Raw genomic sequence first — 14,954 nt, forward strand, 5'->3', positions numbered from 1 at the left:
ATTATAGTTAGGTAGCTTGTTATATATTATATGATTTAATATTTTAAATCGTTTACATAGCATTTTACCTGACAGTTTAGATTGTTTATGTTGTTTTAGATGTTTTATATTACATGGCAATTTATTGCTTTAAGGTATAATGTGGTTGTTTTTTTAAGCAACAGTGAGAGACAACATTTTAAACACTTTTTAGTAGCCCACTAATGTCACAGCCACATAATATTTGGGAATTGCATGTGTCAATGGTAACCATTTCGTAAAGTTGTTGCTACAAGGGAATTTCTCGTACCTCCTACGCATCCACTATGGTCTCCTAACGCATTCAACCGGACATGAGAAAATCTTTATTTGCATAGACAAAATGTGTACAACCAACTTAAATTTCCAAATCTTAATTCATTAGGAATGAAAACTTGTATTAATGTTCATGATTAATATAAAATATTTATTATCTATTTATATGTTTTAGTGTGAAATGTTCATTTACAAACTAAATTTTTTGTGAAAACTATAAAACAAATCCTAGCTATTCATTTTATTGATCTAAAGGTTAGGATTAAATACCTTCTCTCCTCCCACCTCCCTCTTCTCTAGCCACCACCATCATCTCCGGCCACCACTATCATCTCATGCCACCACCATCACCCGCTCTGATCATCACCACCACCACCATCATCTCCAACTACCACCATCATCCTCCGGCGATGGCAATGAGACCACCACCACCACGATCATCATCTCCGATCCAGATCTGTCTTTCTCTTCTCTTCTATCCACGACGTCGGCACCGAAAACGGCAAGGGCGGAGCTCGTACACTATCCAACCGCCGCCATCTCCTGGATCACCACCCATCAAATCCATACCATTCATATATGCGTCCGGTGACAACCTCTTTACAACGGATAAAGGCATCGCCCGTTCCGTATCCACCGGAAAACAAAACTGATTCTCGTCGGAGATGTCGCCGGGTTCTGGAAAACAGGATTAGAGGAGGGAGGGAAGAGAGAGAAAGTAGATCAGGATCTTAAAAATGAATGGTTTAAATTAATTTTCTAGTTTTCACCAATTTGGTTGTTTTCAAATGAATTCAACCCATATTTTAGTATCATTTACTTAAAAATGTCTCTGCCATGTGGTCCTTGGCGGCTTGGCTTGGCATTATGTTGAGCAAACATCCCTTTTCTGGCATATATAAACGTACTATGTGGTCCTTCTTTTTTGTTATGTGGTCCATGATATATTTACGTGGTCCAGTCCCTATATGATATTTGATGGGGTTGTTTTCAAAAAAGCCCCCTAAAAATATAGTATTATCTTGTCTGTACCCCCCCCCCTTCCCCCAACCCCAAAATATAGACTGGTCCGCTATTGCCCTAATTTGTTGATGTCATCCTATAGCACAAGATAAATAAAGCTCTGAGCAATTGGCTCAAAAACGTCATGGGGATAGCGGCAAGATACATGTGGTCAGATTAAATGTGAAAAGATACATGTGGTATAATAAAATAAATAATGAGGACAAAACTTAAGGATAGCGACATATACATTCTTATTCCTGTTGTTACATTAAACAAACAATCCTTTAAAACATTGGCTATAACTTTGTATAACTTTGTTAGGTCATTAATTTTATACATTTGTATGAAATGTCAGGTAGCATTTATGATAATATAATCGAGTTAAAAACAAATACACTTTTAGAAAATGTCATTAGTTTTATACAAAATAATGATATTATTTTGTAGGTTCTGCATGAAAAGTGAGGACAATACTTCCTCCGGTTTTCATAAATTAAGTTAAGTAATATATATGTTTTTAATAAAGAAAAGTGAGGACAATACTTCCTCCGGTTTTGTAGGCTAATATTGAGTCTTCAACAATTGGTGAACCCAAAAATCACAAAGATAACCGGGGACGTCCAAGCTTGAAAAAACACAAACCCAAACCCAAACTCAAACCCCAACCCCAACCCCAACCCAACTTTTTCGATTTAAATGAAAAACCAAAAGATCAAGATCCAAATGCTTATATGTGTTTAATTCCACCGTACGATGTAGATCCAGCCATGAACAATACAACTTTTTTAATTAACCAAGGATTTGAAATGTTTCTTCCATATATCACACAGGTGCAGTGTTAGAAATCCAAAAATAGTGATAAATTATAATTTAGATTAGAAGTCTTTCTTGTTGTTAAGTCATAGGTAAATGATTACTAAAGTTGAGGGGCTAATTATGATAATTAGCATAATTGTGTAGTTAGCCTATAAATACCTCCTTCCTACCTTAGTAATCATAACCTTTAACCTTGATACACAATCATTGTAACCTTCACCATTCTAATTAATTCCAATCAGCCAACTTTCCTTTACACACACACTTTCTCTCTCAAAACACACACAAACACCAAGAACACACACTCACCAAAACCGCCATTGATGACTTGAATTCGGTGCTAGAAATCGTGTTATATCATGTGGTATCAGAGCAAAACATCATTTTGATTCGATCCATAACTGAATTCAGTCACAAATTCATCAAAAATCAAAAATTATAAACATTTTTTTTGTTCGTCATTTTGTAGTCACTATTTCATCAAATTTCACCTCTCAAATCACATAAAATCACAGATATTTGTTCACCAATAGATTCGTGATAGTTAAAAACATAATCCTGTCAAGTTTCAAGTTCTAATTCAATCTAAATCTCGAGATTGAATTTTAGAGTTTTAGCGCGAATTTTTGGGATTCGAATTGGTTGTGTTTTGTGTTAACTTTTGTTCGTAGATGTGTAGCTGAGGTGAAAACAATCAGTTTGCAAGTGATTTCAAGTTCTAACTCCTAGTAAATCGAAAGATATTGAAGCTTTTTGAAGTCATTCATGGAGTTTCCGAAAATAACTGATTTCATGATGAAGAAGATGATGCCAGGACGATCTTCACTAGGAAATTCTCCCTCAGATCGTCTCAGTGCTTGATGTGACAACTCGTAATTAATTAGCAATGGGTTAGTCTTAATCTTGTTTAAGATTAGTCATTTTCATAATCTCGCCTAATTTAGACAGTCTTTGACGTGGAAATGGTTAGACTTTTGGACTTTTGACTTAGTCAAATTAGACGTATCTTGATGACGTAGACTATTAGCTATCTAGATGAATGCCCAGTTATAAAAATAACTTTAAATGAATATTTAATGTCTTGTACAATATAAATAGACCGTTTAGACTTAATATTTTTAAAGTTCACTTTGACGAAACTTTATTGACTTGTCTTAATTTAAATAGCACGAGGGAAAATACATTTATAACCTTTTAGTCATACGATATTTAATCGTAAGCATTTTAGCAAATAAAGTGTACTAAAAATATCAAAAATTGAGCCACATGGGCCTGCCTCCTTTTTATGGATGGCAGTGAACCACCAAACACCCCCATCTCCTTTTCTTTCTTCTTTTTTTGTTCGACACCACCAAAAACCCCACACACAAACACTATAGTTTCTTTTTCTTATTTGGAATTGGCAAGGAAAGATCAAAGGAAAAACACTTGTAATATTAATAACAATAATCATTTAGCAAGGATATTTAAGCATCATCATCGTCATCTTTATCTTCTTGTTTTCTTTTCAAGAACACATCAAATTGGTAAGTAAACCATTTTCTTTAGACTTTGACTTTTATAAATTCAATCTTTTGATTTAATTTCAGTTATATTGATTAAATTAGTAGGCCAAGAAGAGGATATGAGTTTTGGGTTTTGTTGATTAAATGAAAATTTGATTTAGAAGTAAGTATTTGAGATCAAAAATGTTGGAATTGTTTATGGTTAGCGAAATGGATTATTTTCGGGTTCTTGGAACATGTTTCTAGTCGTTATATTGAAAAGATTTGATTATAAAATGATTTGATTTGCGAAAACTGGTCTATGATCACGCCGCGAAATTTGGTGTTGTTTGACATTTTCAAAAGAAGGTGACTTGTACACTTGAACTTTGTTTATATGGTTTAGTACTCGAGACTACCTTATAATATTAGTGACAATGACGTTAGAACTTGAGTCAAATAAATGGACATTTAAATCACATTCTTGGTCGTGGCATTCTAGGGTTGATAGCTAAGTAGTTGTACGTAGGATACTTGACGTCGTGAGATTTGATCCTCACCATTGGTACTCACATCCTAGGTTTTGGATAGACGTGGAGACTAGATTGCTCATTCTCAAGTTTGCTCGCCCTTTTAGCTCTTTGATCGCTAAGGTGAGTTTATGGCGCCCTTTTTCCTTTTTACTTTGGGCCTGAAAAGCATGTACAACTGTATACACAACTACTTTATAAATGATATGTCTTTGTCTATGCTGTAACAATCGTCTTAGAAATGTTCTAAATAAGTTCTTTGAAACGTACTTTCGCCACTAGAACGGCTAGACAGTTTAATTTATTTAAGTTCTTGACGTGCTTTAGACCTAAATTATGTGCTTATATGAAAGTCAATTCGATCTTAAATCCTGTTTAATATGACGAGTTCATGATTAAGTACGATAAAATATTAAAGTTCGGTTCGTAAACGTTCGTGTTCATAAAAGTTCTAGCTCAAAATGTTCGCAAATAGTCCTTTCATTTATTGAGTTCACTTATTATGGGAATGTATAAATAGAAGGAGATGGAAACCTTAGAGAGAGAAAGAATTACTATTCATCTTCTTCTATCTTTCCTCTCTCTCTCTCTCTAAAACACACACTTGCAGCCACCAAAACACACACACAAAGCACCTCTTGATTTTGGATTGTTAAATCAAAATCGTTTGTACTTTTAGCATCCTTGTGATAATCAAAACATACTTCTTGAATCAAATCTCAGGTAACAACAACATTTTATGAGTTTTTGATCAAATTAAAAGTGTACTTTTTCAAGTTCATGTTCTTGATGATTTGGTCCAATTTTGATTTAAAATCGTGTTAATAGTTAATGGGTTTGTGTCTAAATGTGTTTAACAACATTTGTGTGAACAAATTTGGGTCATAACATGCTTTAATCTACGAAACCCATTTTAGAAAGTGAAGGTAAAACTTGTTCTTGAGTGCCACGACTTGTTTATGTTATAAATGGTCTTGAAATCATTAAAAGTGTTATTGGTTAGTGTTATTGTGTATATATGTACTAGTGCTATGTCTAAACAAGTCCGGAAATCGATCTAGACCTCCTTGTGATGCTCGTGCCTACTCTTGAAGGCTGGGACGACCTTGTTCTTGGCTCTAGATTGATCTTGGTCCCAAGACCGTCCTAGGGCAGCCCACTTTGGTACCTTGTGCTTGCTCGTTTGATCTTGTGTGGTGTTGTGATGTTGTTGGTTCACTTATTGGGTAACTAATCCTTTGGATCGGTTTCGCTCAAACACTTGTTCTCCAACTAGAAACGACCTTGTACTTTGTTCTTGTTCCTGGAAATGAAATGATCCTAGCTTGATAATGAAACGATCTTGAGCTACCATTACTGAAACGATCTTGAACATGTACCTAAAACGATCTTGAACCATGTATATGAAACGATCTTGCACTTAGACATCTGAAACGATCTTGTGCTAGTCAAATAGGACGATCTTGAGCCAACATTGGGACGATCCTGAGCCAGCCTTAAAACGATCTTGGACATTGAAAACCCTAGGATGACCTTGTGCAACCAGAAAGCAACTCGAACTTGTTCTATAACTTATTATACTTGAACTTAAAACGATCTAATCATGTACTTAATCCTCAAATCAATCCTCAGCTCCATTATCATTTGATTAATCACATTCAAGGCTACACTTTGACAATAAAGCTAGTTCCTAAAACGACCTAGAACTAGGTACATTGTGCAAACCCTAATTAAGTACACTAAAGACATGTTCTATCTTAATTACTAAAGTACGAGTTCTATGAACAACTAAATCGAGTTCTTAAAGCTAAAGTTCATTATTAAAGATGTTCAAAGATGTTCATTATTAACGAGTTCAACTCATTAACATGATAATCACTTATGTGTGAGTTCAAAGATGTTCAGTTCGAGTCCAGTTCGAGTACTTAAAGTTCATTCAAACTCTTTTGAGTCAAAACGTTCAAAGATCTTCAAAGGACCAAATCATCAGTTCATCAAGGACATTTCAGTGAATAACTAATCACATGAACTAATATGCGTACTTATTTATGATCAATGACATGTACTTAGGCTTCCATCAAGACGTGCTTGGATCTTGGTAGATATAACTTATCTATCTCTGTGCTTGTTCTCTGTGCTTATAAACTGTGCTTGTACCAGATCACTGTGAGTTCACCATTCCCCCTTTCGTACATTTTGTTCAAGTTCTTTTATTGGGGACTGAAAAGCATGAAAACTATTTTGTACTTGTACATATGTTCTTGAACTATTCTACGTACTACTATATGACCTTGAGATACTTACGAAATGATTCTTAATTATTTACAAAGAGTATTTAAGTCTTGAATGGGCAGGATCTTTAAATACTTTCATATTACTGTACTTGATCTTTAACATGTTCAAGTTCGTACTCGTACTTGTTCAGTTCTTGTTCACTGCTATCAATTCATATCCCACAGTTCAGGGATTGAATCGTAGGTAATTATGGATAGCGCTGTTTAGGGTAGGCCCACCCTCATTCTCCGCAGTTCTGGAGAATGCATATTACTTATTCTTGTTCTGACCTAGATCTTATTTGACGTATTTGAACTTTATGAGCATATCTTTGCATTACAGTTCAGTTCTGGCCAATCGGGTTAGCAGTGACAATTTATAATTATAGTTCATTATATGTTCTTGTACTGTTCTCACCATTACAAAGTACTTATGTTAAACGTGCAGATCTTATGACCTATTTCTTACTTTATACTATTACAAAGTACTTTGGTTCAACGTACAAATCTCGTGATCTTGTTCTTATTATACATATATACATATATGTAAACTAAAACTTACTTGATTTGAACCTCACCAACTACTTTCGTAGTTGACCTTTTGAACTTACATGCTTTTCAGGCTAGGATTATAGATCTTGTAGCATAGGAGTCTTCATCTTTAAGCTCATTCCATTGGCGATTGTTCGAGCGTACAAGATCAGAAGCTGTGAAGAACTTCCTTTGCTTGTTCAGTTCAGACTTGGTATTTAAAGACAATTTGTTCCGTCTTTTGTTCATTGACTAAATAGGGTACATCCCATGTTCTGTAATGACTATCGTACTTCTGTTCTCTTTTAATGATATTGGCTGTGTTGGAACTTGTACTGTGTGCGATTGTGCTTATCTGTGCATCCCGTATATTCCGCTTTAGCGGGGTGTACATATGCCGCGAGATTTGGCTACTTAAATCATTTGTCTTATGTCTTGCCATGTTGACGGCTGCCTGAAAATGTGTATACATGTCTTATGAAATATTGAACTAAATGACTTTGACTTGCCATGTTGTTGGCTGACTAAATTGTTCTTTGTGTTTGACAAATTAAAATGTTGCCCCTATGTAGTTATCACCATTATGAAATCCTAATGGTTGTCTTGTCAGATTTTGTTCCTGAATGTCATGGTTTTGGTCCGCACCCCACTTTAGACGGTAAATCCTGTGCGAGGTATATTGGTCTTATTGTTCTGGTCTGCACCCCACTGTAGACGGGAAATCCTGTGCGAGGCATATTGGTCTCATTGTCGGACTTCGGTCTGGACTGTCATTATATATTGTCGGATTTTGCTCCCGGCTGTCTTGTCTTAAATAACTACATGTCATTGTGTGCTCCTAATGACGACTAAACTTTTGGTCAAACACACTGTAAACTCACCAACTATTTCAATAGTTGATCCTCTCAAATTTCATGCTTTTCAGGTGACCAACATTAAGTTTTGGAATCGTATTTGGCATTACAGGGTCATCTTTTGACTTTGGACGTACAATTAGCTTCAGAGATTGGAAGGTTCTCATGTTTTTAGCTTTAAATTGTATTAGATTGTCCAGATATTGAACTCGTATTTAGGGGCCCAGTTCCAAATGAGGATGATTTGTATCCGTATTTTGGGGTCCACATTCTAAAACGATTGTACTTGTATTAGACTTGTATTTGGTATGAATGGATGTAATTTCTATTAACTACGGTTAGTACGCAATTATTTGTTAACCCTGTATTTCCGCTACAACGGGGTGTGACACTTGAAACCTCATATTTCATTCTTGAAGCTTTGTGGCTTGTAGGACGATCCTCACAAGATCGTTCTGACAAGTGTTTGTGTGTTGTGAAGTGTTTGTTTGTGGCTAATTAATCCGAAAGGATTGGTTTGGTCAATTCAAATACTTGAAAAGTATTTTACCTTTGAAAGTTTGGAGACAGAAAGCTAGGACGATCCTGACAAGATTGTCTCAGCTCACTGACCCTAGGACGATCTTCATCAAGATCGTCTCAGTTTTCTTTGCTAGTTGGTGTGTTTTGGTTGATCATTCGAAGTTGTTGTTAGTGGGATTCACACACTTCTTGGTTAACTGATCTTCTAGATTGGTTTTGCTCAATTTCATTCCTTCCAATAAATACTGATACTATGTCCGATTCTCTTCAAAGTACTTAGAAAATTCTTCAATTTCTCAAGGAACCCAGGGCGATCTTCCAAGACCGTCTCATCTTTCAAATTTCAAAACGATCCTCTCTAGATCGTTTCATTTCTCAAAAATCCAAAAACAAACCTCGATTTCAATTTCATTTCATACTTAGCCAAATTTCACTAAATATTCCAAGACGATCAACTTCAAAATCGTCTCACTTTTTCCTTCATTCTAGGACGATCTTCAACTAGGACGATCTTCATCCAGGTTGATCTTTCTTAGATCGTTTCATTTTCTGATTTTCTTCAACTCTTAATTCAAAGTGGCTTACATATACCCTGTATGTAACCCGTTCTTAATTGTTTTATTTATTTCTTTCAAAGTGGCTTATACATACTCTGTGTATAACCCGTTCTTCATTGTTTTATTTAATTCAAAATGGCTTGCATATACTATGTATGCAACCTGTTCTACATTGATTTATTTAATTAAAAGAGTGTTTATGCATTCTAAGATTCTGTTGTTATACATATACATTGATATAAAATAACAAGGAATTGAACGCCTTTGTGTACTTCCAAATGGTCTGAAATGAATATGTATGTGTAATAGCAGTTGATTTTTTTTCTCTCAAATAACGTTTTTCAAACTCTCATTTGTTGATATGAGCAGCGAAGGATCGAACGCCTTTGTGTACTCCCTAGTTGTCTCATGTTGAACAATTGATTGAGTTAAAGTTTCAGAACAAAGATTTTACTCATTTTGATTTCACAAAAACCAATTTTTGCTCCACCTTTCTATGAAATTTTTTTTTTGATCTATCCTTGCATAGATTAAGGGGGAGTTTGTGATTTCAAAGACTTCCAAAACTTCAAATGTGTTTTAAACATTTTCTTACACACATTTGATGATTTTTTCAATGATTTTCAATCAAAAGAAGTTCGGTGATTAGTTTGCACATGAGCGATTAGGTTTCTCAAAATTTACTCCATGAACTTCATCATCGCCGATGAGTTCTAACCTCGGAGCATTTCTATCTTTCATTAGATAGTGACGGTATTTTGAGTGATGATGTTTTCGTGCAAATAGGATGGAGGGAGTAAAGTCGAAAAGTGAGAGGTTAAGGTGAAATGTTGAGAGAAAAGGGTTAAAAGAAATGATACCCTTCCCTAAATTCTCAAATCGCTGGGTAAAACACGTTTCTATCGGACGTCATTTGTTGATATCTCGATATTGAAGAAGTCTTCATGGACCCAGTGAAGCGATGCACATCTTTACCTAACCACTCAAGTGTTTCTTAGCAAATACTTGTTTCATTTCTCACGGAGATTTTCACATTTCTATTGACTCTTCATTTGGAAGATGTTGATATTGAAAAAGGGCGACACATTGCTCCAGTCCCCGACTTCATTTGATCACGTTGTGTCTAGAGCTATCTTGATTGGTCATTCATTTGATCATTATTCATTTATTTAGGACACATTTGAGTCGTATCTTTGTGATATTATTGCTTATCTTTGTGATATAGCCGGAACATTTGTAGTGATATCTTAATTGATATTCCACGATGATCAAATGGAAATCCTACCAATGCTAACATCTTTTCCAACATTGAACGTAGGTCTCATAATTACATTTATGTGATTATTGAGTTAACGAGAAGTCTAATGTGACCTCGGTTTTCCCTAAAAGTCTTTAAGGATAATAGATTGTGGTTATCGAACACTTCAGCTGTACTAACCATGATTTATATTCTTTGAAGCAATCTCGTGGTTGCAATGCCGCAGACCGAACTATGTTAGAGTATTGCTTTGTGCATATCTCAATGATACATAGGAAATCCGAAAAATGTAAAACATCTCTATCGGTCATCTCATTAATCCTTTCGATTTTTGAACATGCTAACGGATCATTCTTATCCGGTTTCATTTCTCATCGCACAAACACAAAAAAAACACCAACACCATAATATAATGTTTGTACCAACAACTTCAACCCTACATTTTAGTTACCTCTAGGATTCCTTGGGTTGGGCTAATGGTTTGGGTTGATGTTTCGATGGTCGATATTTCTCCATGTGCACAAAATCTAGATTTCGATCATGTTATATCTTTTGGCATTTTATCAATCAATGTTTGCATAATGACATTGGTTTCCAACTTTGTCATTATGAGGGGGAGAAGATATTATGATTGATTATGGAAGAAATAAGAATGATTGATAAGGATAGCAAGGAGAAAAGTTTGTGTTTTGTTATTACAAAAGGATTAGGTTTAGAAATGTCTGTGTTTGTTTGTTTTGAAAAAAGTTTAGGTTTATCTTTCAAAGATGAGAAGATCAAGATATTCATCCTAATTATCCAAATGGAGGATTCATGAAATTTTGATGGATGATAACTTGAAGTTGATGAAACTGTAAAGCCTTCATGATGACAAAGATTTTCACTAATATTTCAGTCAATTGAGCTCAGATTTTCACTAGATTTTAGTTAATTGAGATCTTGACTTGAAAAAGAAAATCCGAATTGATTTCAAAGATAAGAATAAGACCAAAGATGAAGAGATATTCACTGAAGATGTTACAAGAGTTCAAAGATGCTCCAAAATGCTTATACTCATGAATTGAGGGGGAGCATGATTACTTCATAAGAGACTTATCCAAACTTCATTCAAATGCTTACTCTCCAAAGTGTTCAAGTTGAAGTGACAAAGATCGAAGCGTCAAAAAGTTGAAAGATTGGTTAGAAGATTCAAGTCAAAGAAGTAAAGCTTCACAAGAGTCTTCATCAACATACTTTATTCAAGATCTTCAAGTCATACAACTACATTTTATCTCAAGAAGCTCCAATGCATACATCAAGGGGGAGAGTTCATATTCATGAAACTTCATTTCAAAAAGTTGGATTTTACTCAAGAATCGAAGAGTGAAGAATCAAAGACAAGTCCATACCTTCCGCATCTCCAAAGACAACTCTGATTCATGATTCAACAATCCTCAAAGATTCAAGACACACACACACACACACACACTCATTATTCTCTGTTCAAAAAGAACATTGAGAATCACCACATGATTTAACTTCAAGAAGTCCAAGACCAAGACTGAATCAAGTTCTCCAAAGAAAAAAGAGAAAGCTTTGAAGACTTGTTTCAACATACCAATTGTCTTCACCACCAGGCTCATCAAATTCATTCCTACAAGACAACATAACACGTACTTCATTCATTACAATATATCACTAAGGGGGAGAATGTTAGAAATCCAAAAATAGTGATAAATTGTAATTTAGATTAGAAGTCTTTCTTGTTGTTAAGTCATAGGTAAATGATTACTAAGGTTGAGGGGCTAATTGTGATAATTAACATAATTGTGTAGTTAGCCTATAAATACCCCCTCCTACCTTAGTAATCATAACCTTTAACCTTGATACACAATCATTGTAACCTTCACCATTCTCATTAATTCCAATCAGCCAACTTTCCTTTACACACACACTTTCTCTCTCAAAACACACACAAACACCAAGAACACACACTCACCAAAACCGCCATTGATGACTTGAATTCGGTGCTAGAAACCGTGTTATATCATGCAGAATGTATTGGGAGATGGAAACTGTAGATTTAGAGCGAAAACTGTATGCATGGGTCATCATCAGGAGACATGGCGTCAAATTTGAATGGATTTATTGGAAGAGTTATATGTGCATAATACAACATACGAGCATATGTTTAACAAAGAAGGCGCACAATCACTTCAGCATGCACTCAATTGATTTAAGGAGGGATTTGCACCTGAAGCACATTGGATGGAAATGTTGTTCATGGGGTTACTCATTGCTTCAAGGTATAATGTAGTTGTTTTTTTATGCAACAACGAAGAGACAACATTTTTACTACTTTTTAGTAGCCTACCAAATTCGCAACCGCATGATATTTGGATAATTGTGAAACGACACGACTCGATTTAGGAAAAATAAGAATTTTTTTTGTGCGGAGCACAAATCAGAAAATTTTTGATCATAAAGTCTGTAAAGCTGAAACACATATTTGTGCGGTGCACAAATGGACCTGATAGAACCAAAACCCTATTTTAACACTTAAAATCAACTTGCAACTCATCCAACTCACATTCAAACCTCATTAGACCATAATTCAGGGTTCAACTTATATAAAACACATTTACAAACATAGTTTGGCAACCAAGCACAATTCACATTTACAATCGCCATCAAATGGGTCGATTACCCAAGTTGGCATTTGATCAAAACAACCATACATGCTTTTGCAAAACCAAATGACCCACACATGACCAAAGTTGCTGAAATGTACCAACAAAAACTTTACCAAGATGACCAAATGTACTAAGATCAACTTTACCAGCAAAACAAATGTATCAAGAGCCATGAACGAGGTGGGATGACTAGGTTTCTATCAAAATACCATCTTCCGTAAATGGTCATAATACCTTCAACCTACTAGCAACTTCAAGTCCAAAGCTTCAATCAACTAATTACTAGTTCCTTCTTCCGGAACCACCTATAAAAGGGTAAACAACTAAAAAGTAAGCGAATGCTTAGTGAATAAACTTGCATACAAATATTTATACGAAGGAGGGAAAAAACACAAAAGACTATCGCATGTAGCCAATGGTACCGTCATACCATCACTTGCATACTCACTTTTTCCCTAACAAACACATACATGGATCCATACACACTAAAAAAAATCAAAGAGGTTCTTAGGCCTCATCTCAATACAACTATGAGGTTCTTAGGCCCCGACCTCAAAATTAGGCCCTAACGTCAAATCGATTACCACACACGGAATCCACCATCATATGGTAATCGACCCAACGCACATATAAGAGTATGCAAATTTACTCACCTCCCTCGCAACTAACAATAATCAAGATTGCCGCAACAATAACAAAGCTTTGAACCTAACAATCAACACAATATGCATATAAGGCTTTATTCAGAATCTTGGTTAACTCACTTAACCATACTATTGATTCACCAGCATTCCTAACTATATCCAACTCATTCTCTTTGCGTTGACTCATTTCAAAATCTCATTTGACAACATTTCAATCTTTCATAATCATCATTTATTAAAAATCTCTTTTACCACCATCATATGGCTATTTCATCTCATTCTTCTTACCCATCATTTTTCACAATATTGACTATGATTAGTCACCACCATTTCTTTAAGAAAATCATGAACCCAACTCAATAACCATTACATCACAAAACTGAAAATGGGGAAAGTCATAAACAATTTTGCATAACCCTGTAGTGACCAACAATAAAGGATTTTAAAGCAAAAATGGGCAATTCTCAAAATTCCCAATTCTTACCGTGTACGAACCCTAATTCATGAAAACTAAAATTAAAGCTAAGTTAGAAGAATTATTACCTTGAAGGACATTAACTAAGATGGGAAAATCACAAATTCCTTCTTCCCACCTCTTGTGAGTTTCGACCCACACACATACACACCCACAAATTCCACAATTTAACCCATTGTTGATTATTACTATTATTTGGAAGGATTTGATTGATTAAGATAAACACACTTGAAATGAATTAAAATCACACTTTTATTTTCCCTCCCATTTTCCCTCTTGAAATCGGCCCACACACCACCACCACAGACTTTCAGTTTCAATCTTTGAAATTAGAAGAATGATGAAAGATTATTGTTATTGTTATTGTTGAATGATTCTAGAATTGAATTGAAATAAAGTATGATTTGAAAGGAATCAAGATAAGAAGATAGAAGAAGGTAATGGAAAGATTAGTGGAATTGTGATTCACAAGTAATGGGATGGCTGACATCTCTCCGTTGATGCCATGCCTTTTCTCAATTTTTATGGGTATATTACCCGCTATCCGCTAAAGTTCCAACTAAATTAACCCCTGATTCAAAAATAAAATACTATGAAATTATTTTAATGTCAAAACTACAAAAAGGGGTTAATTTATTTATCTTAAAATTATTGGGGTATTACAAATTGCACTCGTCAATGGTAACCATTTTGTACGATTCGTACTTCAATGAGATTTCCCGATACCTCATACGCATCCACTATGGTCTAGCAACGCATTCAACCGGGCATGGGAATCTCCTTATTTGCATCGACAAAATGTGTACGATCAACTTAAATTTCCTAATCGTAGTTCAGGAGGTGTGAAAACTTGTATTAATATTGATATTTAGAAAAATGATATAAAATATTTTATTATCTAATATTGAGTTTTAACCATTTCATCAAAATAGAAAACATAAAATGTTAGAATGTGTGTAATTTTAGAATTTTTAACCACGTCATTCTACATACAAAACTTGTTTTGGTTTTTAATTTTTAACGACGTCATTTCTTGTTT

The 14,954-nt window shown here is 34.8% G+C and overlaps 1 long non-coding RNA gene across 1 annotated transcript; it reads left to right on the forward strand.

The window, feature by feature from the left end:
* The first annotated feature begins 3,425 nt into the window (after positions 1-3,425).
* Positions 3,426-7,428, forward strand: LOC122594429. The gene is made up of 3 exons (XR_006322997.1): positions 3,426-3,641; positions 4,180-4,252; positions 7,025-7,428. It is a non-coding gene; the product is annotated as an uncharacterized LOC122594429 (long non-coding RNA).
* The last annotated feature ends 7,526 nt before the right edge of the window (positions 7,429-14,954 follow it).

This window comes from Erigeron canadensis, chromosome 3 (genome assembly GCF_010389155.1).
Source record: "Erigeron canadensis isolate Cc75 chromosome 3, C_canadensis_v1, whole genome shotgun sequence".
NCBI lineage: Eukaryota > Viridiplantae > Streptophyta > Magnoliopsida > Asterales > Asteraceae > Erigeron > Erigeron canadensis.